Raw genomic sequence first — 7,068 nt, 5'->3', positions numbered from 1 at the left:
GCTAGTTTTTTCTCTCCTAATATTTGCTTCAGGGTTTATTGGGTACCATTTAGTTCTTTTCCTTTGGAGATAAACAAAGCTTTTGTGCAGGCCTCTTGTCACTCTAAACTTTCAGACAGAGATCCAAGTCTGCAGAATAGTGAATGGAAATCATGCAAAGAGGATAAAGCATGGTGTTAGGAAGGTGCCAGGGAGAAGAGACTGCTCATGTTGTCCTATCTTGGGATCCAGCCAGGACTGACTGGCTGGCTGCTTGCAGCTGGACGGGGCAGGTGGGAAGGACTAAGACCTATAGCTCGGGCCCCTCCCTGGCATAGGCGCGGAGCTGGCACGGGAACAGTGAGAGGAGGCTTACACAGAGAAAGTTCTGTCCAGCAGGCTGGGTCTGGTATCTTGCGGGCAGAGGTTTCAGAGGCAATTAATGACAGACTAAAATTCAAGATGAAAAGAGAAGATGCCTAATAAGTAAGGCTCCCTCAGCCTTGGAAGGGACACGTGCACTGAATCATTTTCCCTAAATGGCCACTCAGAATGGAAGTCTAGGCTAAAGTCCAGCTATTAATAGAGATGCTGTGGCCACAGGGGACTGATGATGAAAGGGAACATGAGAGGCCATGTCTCAGATCTATCTAGGACACTATGGCTGAGTGGACTGCAAGGTGACATGCTGAAGCCTAGATTGTTGGTACCAGCAGGGCCGACGTCATTGCTTTAAGTTAGGAATTGAGAGCAGAGCTGGGCCTCTGGATAGACCAAAGGGTCCCACTGCAGAGAGGATGAGACAGGGGCTGCCAGCAAGCATGGCCATGGTTTGTACTGCCAAAGCTTCTGCTCTGACTCCTGTCCCCAAATCTCCAGAATGATGGAACTGGCATCATTCTTGAAGGGAGAGACAGCAGAGCATAATGCTGAGAGCACATGGTCTGGAGTGAGGTGGTTTGGCTTTGGCTCCTAACTAAAGCAAATAGCAAACAGCAAATCAGAGTATGGGGCACCCAGTTGAATTAGAATTTTGGATAAACTCTGACTAATTTTTTAGTATAACCATGTCCCCTATATTACATGAGACAGACTTATGTTCCAAAATTCTGGTCCTATGTAACATTTGAGATATAATGACACTAAAAAATGAGTCAATGTTCATAGCAACACTATTTACAACAGCTAAGGCATGGAAGCAATCTAAATGCCTATTGACAGATGACTGGATAAAGAAGGTATGGTGTATATGTACACACACACACACACACACACACACACACACACACACACACACACTGGAATACTACTCAGCTATAAAAAGAATAAAGTAATGCCATTTGCAGCAAATGGGTGAACCTGGAGATCATCATTCTAAGTGAAGTAGCCAGAAAGAGAAAGAAAAATTCCATGAAATTGTTTATATGTGGAATCAAAAAAAAAAAAAAAAGGACACAAATGAACTACTTCTTATTTATAATAGATGATTGATTTTTTGAATATGTGTAAGCACATTTGACTGTCCTTTATGATTGGATTACTACATTCTATTGATTCTTCTTTTGTGGTTGGCTTTATTCTTTTGATAACTATGTAGGTTTAAAAAGTTAAAGCTCTAAACTGTTCTTAGAAACAATGAACAGTACATATAGACACATTTAAAAAATATGTGCAATCTATTGTATATATGTATTTGCATATATTGTATATGTGCAGTCAAGTTGTATCAATCTTACCTAACAAAACTGAAAAATGAAAAAAAAAAATGAGTTGTTTACCTGAAATTCTAACTTAACTAGGTGTTGTCTATTTTTTTTTTCTGGCAACCCCACTCAATTCTCTTACTGTCTAGCTATAGGAATTTGGGAAATTATTTAAAATCTGAATTTCCTTATCTGTAGAATGTAAATGATCTAGCTCGTAAGGTTGTTGTGAGAACTGAATAGGTTAATAGATTGAAATTACTCCAAATAGTGTCTGGCACAGGGTAAGTGCTTAAAAATGATTACTTTTACTTTTTTTTTTTTCTTCAAATTACTGACATTACTATTGCTATTTATTACTAATATCTGAGAGCCACTCTGTAGCTCTACTGGTGATCAATAAGATATTTGTATTTTTGTGAAGTCACACAGGGCAAGGCCTCAGCAAAATTGTGAAATATTTTGTTCATTTGTTTATTTCCAACTCTCTCCCCTCCAAATCGTGCAGGTCTTAGAATAAAGGAACAGGTCGAATAAACCCAAGGACTATTGCCGTAAGAAAAGAGACAGTCATTAAAAAGTTAAAAAAGAGACCAAAAGAAAACTATGGAAAGATTCTGGCTGAGGACAGTTCTGCATGACAGTCAAATACAAAGTTAAGTTCTGAGTTTGCTAATAGCTTCGGAGGAAAAAGAGATGGTGGGAAATTGGGAAGTAGGTTCAGTGTGCATCCCCTGTCCCTCCTGCTGTCCTATTGTATTTTCTCCTCTCAAAATTTGCTCCAGAGAGACCCTTAATCCTAATAATAACGTAAGTTAGTCACTCCCTCCGAGAGGATTTCCACTTGAACTCACTGGAGACCACGAGAGCTTGCTTTCCTGTTAGAAAGGATTCCTGATGTTAGTGCTTTGTGGGCTGGAGAGAGAGTTTTGTGTTTTTTAGTGTCAGTTTTGGATGGGGAGGTCTCGAGTCAGAATGGAGGCCCTTGACCTTGCCTGCCCGGTAGAATCACCTGGGGAGGTTTTAAAAATCCAGAATTCCAGGCTGCAGTCGACCCCAATTTCTTCAGAATCTTTGGGTGGAGTACCCAGGCACAAGTCCTTTTTAAAGCTTCCCCACTTATCCCCCTTGGGTAGCCAAGATGGACAGCCATGGAGCCAGAGGAATAGACATAACCCTGTGCAAAGCATTTATATGGCAAGATTTATAAGAAAGCCATTTAATCCAGGAAATAAGAATAACTAGATTTTTCAAGTCTTACTCTATGCCTAGTTCTACTTACATACACTTCTAAGCTTTACAGCATCAAGGAGTGAGTATTTTTATGCACATTTTGCAACGAGGAAAGAGAAAATTGTAAATAACACAGGAAGTAAATCAGTGCTGAATCAATTGGATTTCTGATTCCTAAGCCAGAGCCCTTTCCAATAAGCAACATTGCAGAGAAAGATGGAATCTGCTCTTTGTGTCCTTTCCTTGGGCCTTATTTTCATCAGTGCCTGACTGTTCTATTAGCTATCAGTGCCTGGGGGGCATTCAGGCCACTGGAGGGAGAGAGGTCCATGGATGGCCTTCACTCTAATGTTTCCAATCCTCCCTGAGGCCTTTGGCCATCCCAACCCAGACTGATCAGCCGGAATAGAAGGCACACATATCTGGGCTTTGTTGGACAAAGCTGTCAGAAGACAGAATTGCGAATGGCGCGCCAGGTTCTCTGGCTGTAATTAAACAGAGCTTTGCCTGACAGGTTTAGCCTGTCAAGCAAGACTTGCCTGTGCCCGTGCCAACGACAAGCTTGAATGAAAAGTGGGACAAGCTCAGGGACCTGAAGATGGTTTCAGCTCTTCTCATCAGACGCCAGTTGACTCTTTTACCAGGAAAGCCCTCTTTTGCTAAAACAGAATGCAAACACCATCATGTTTTATTATTAGCTCATGCATGGAAAGAATTGCCGGGTGGATCCGGTTCTCCCGGTAGAGCCCTGACCTTCAAGCCTGTATGTCTGTACGCGTATGTGCACTCATGTCTTCATTCATTCATTGTTCATTCATGCATTCATTTGCCTACTCATTAATTTGATCACATCCCATATTTATTGAGTGCTTGCCATGTGGCTGATACTGTGCTAGATTCTGGATATTCTTCAGTTAACAAGATAAAAATGGTCCTGTGGTCATGGAACTTTCAGGACAGGGAAGGAGGGGAGAGCACATAAGTAAACAAATAAATTACATGTCTTCCCCATGAAACAATTCCTTGTGGTAGAGGCTATTAAAGAAGAACATAGGTATTATGAGCAAAGAGAGATTAAATTTTTGATGGATAGAGGGGTAACAGCGTGTAGGGCTATGTCTGGGAAGTCTTCTCTGAGAAAGTTATATATGAGCTAAAATATAATTTTGCATCTCAACAAACATTTTTCTTTTGTATCATATTGTCATCAATTATTTACCTAATTCTTTTTTCCCTTTTATCAAGAATGTCAATTGCATACACATTTTTCTCAGCCTTCCTCCTTACTTTTCATATGTAGATCATTGAGCTAAGAGTTATAGGTTGCTGTATTCAGAAAAATACAGCCCAGCAGCCTACAGAGGATCAACGGAAACTGAATCTCACCATTTATTTGTATAAATTACCCTTTGGTCACCATGATTGTTTTATTTGGGGAATGCACTTTATCACTTCAGACCTTGTTTATATTTATTACCCAGTTGATTTTCAGCAACAGACCAGCAGGGTACATCATCTCTCTGTTAAACAGTGAGAAACGATGATTCTGTAGCATCAATGTCTTGTCCAAGGTCACACACTAGTGAGTACCAGAGAGAAGAGAGGAACCAAAGGGTTTTTTTTCTCCTAGACCAGGATCTTTCATGCACAGAGGGAGTTCCAAAATTCTCTCTTTCTCACCTCTTGCCCTTCTCCCAACCCAGCCTCCCCAAAGCACACAGTTTTCTCTCTGGTTCAGAGTATTTAGGGGAAAGATTCAGAGGCTTAATTTCCCTTGTGCATTACCATGGATGCAGGAGAATCTACCCGGCCCCTGTTTCAGATTCAGTTCTCCAACCTACAGTTAATAAGTAGATAAACAAATAATCAAGTTCATTATATATATATTGGTTTTCTACTGTGTATAAGATGCTGCTCAAGGCACTGGTGATATGTTACTGAGCAAATAGACAGGAATCCCTACCCTCATCAAGTTTACACTCTCCCAGGGGAGGCAATCAATAAGTAAGTTGTCAATATACACAGCATGTTGGACGGTGTGCTATTGAGAAAAATAAAACAGGAAAGAGAATTAGGGAGCACTGGGGGGAGAGTGTTGAAATTTGAAACAAAATGGGTCAACAATGGCCTCCCTGAGAATGTGCTATTTGTGTAGTCGTGAGGTCAACTGCGGAAGAACATTCTAGGCAGAGGGGACAGAGGCTAAGCCATTGGCCGAAGTGCAGGGCTCATTCGACGCATCCCACTCTTGAACTCTGTTTTTCCAAAGGCACAGTATTAAAAATGCTGGTTAGATACACTCGAATTCATATTTTTAAGGATTAATTTTTATATTCAGTTTCATTTGGGGTTAAATACCCTATTGTGGGCTGTCCAGAAAGCCAAACCACCATGAATAACATTTCCATGGGAAAATGTTTTCTGAGTTTCAACCCGCTGACTGACAAGTGAACTTAGGGACAGAGCTTGTTAGTAAGTTGAGAGCTGGCTGTGTTAGTTAAGGAGCAATCTCCCTACCACGGCTCCCTCTTTGGGCTGGGATAGGATGCCATGGACGGAGCTCCTGACATTCTTTTTCGGTACTTGTCCTCTCTCTAGTCTCTTTGGTTCCAACCTGTATTTTCCTTTTTCCCCGCAGGGCTTCTCTTTTGCCCTTAGATCTTTGCATAATCCTTCATGAAGCCATATTGAAAGCCCTTGATTCCTCTTATTCTTCTCCTTCAGAAAAGCTGCTGTCTCTCCCACCTTAATTGTAGTGTCTCAGAGATTTCCCAAGGCTTTTTTCCATGCACACGGATTTATTTGTCTTGTTCACTGTCTGCTTCTGGCAACTGCAGCGCATTTAATGCCAGTAATGAGCATTGCACCTGGAAAATTCTGAGCACCTCACAAATAGATTAATGAATATACATTGTATGTTTTTATGAAATTAATGACTACCTGCATGCCATGAAATGGTGAATTCTTGAAGATTCTTTTCTCTGTAGGAACACTATGCTGTCAGTTTGAAACTGACTGTACGTGTTCATAAAAATAATCAGCTAGGCTGATTTTCTTTTTCTCTTCAACTCTGCCTTCTGTTCCTTGAAGGTGGGATGGATAACAGTTTCACATCCACAGAGAGACACAAGGAGAATTCATAAAGCTGTAGTATTAGAATAACAAGTGAAAGGGAGGTGGTGTTTGGGGTACCTGTATACTGGAGACACTATTGGGGATTATTGTGTGAATTTGCCTTTGCGATTTGCCTGTTTCTGCATGGAAGAATCATATACATACACCGAAACCAGTGGACAGTCTTTTCTTTATTCTCATTTTACTTACACAGGGAAACAGTTGGGTCAGGTACAAGACTGTGGGTTGGCCACACAGAGTTTAGGTAACTTGCCCCCAAACCACCCAAATAGTTGAGTCAAGATTTGACCCAAAGCAGTCTGATTGCACGATGAAAATTTTTAATTACTACCCAACACTACTGTCCATGGAAGGTGAAGGAAAATAGATTTGCCGTTTTCTCTCTTTTACCTTTATTATGGCTTGGGACCCTTTTATCACCCTTAATGGAGAAATCAAACCCCTAACCACTTAATTGGATCACAGATACAAGCTGGTTGCTGGTTCTCTAACTAGTGTGCGTCAGAGTGAGCTGGAGGACTTGTGAAAACGCAGAGTCCTGGGCCTGCCCCAGAGTTCACATTCCGTGGGCATGTGATGCTGGTGCTGCTCAACTGGGGTGCAAACTTTGAGAACCACTGGTTAGGCGCTCGCAGTGGACCCTCAGAGATGAGTAGCATTCATCATTGCAACGCATCGTGCAGCATTTTCTGCTTTCAAAGCACTGGGTCTATGTTGCCTCAGCTCCTTACAGCAGGGCTGGGCTTTATCTTGGGCAGATGTCACCTCCACTCTATGGAGGAGAGGGTAGAGGCGCTGAGACAGGAAGCAGCGTGTTCCTGTTGCAGAGCAGGTAAGGGGCAGGGCTGAAACTGAGGCACTTCGCTTTCCACTCTACCCTATTCATGCTCGAAAGAGAGACCAACAACTGCACATGGTACACAAACTGGTTTGTCCACTTTTCTTTTCAACTCAAGCTCGTTATAGGAATGATTGAGCTGTGGGGAGCGGGAGAGGGAGGCGGAAGTCATCTCTGGCT

Source organism: Camelus ferus, chromosome 5, assembly GCF_009834535.1.
Source record: "Camelus ferus isolate YT-003-E chromosome 5, BCGSAC_Cfer_1.0, whole genome shotgun sequence".
NCBI lineage: Eukaryota > Metazoa > Chordata > Mammalia > Artiodactyla > Camelidae > Camelus > Camelus ferus.
The sequence above is the reverse complement of the archived record's forward strand: the minus strand, read 5'-3'. Positions refer to the sequence as shown.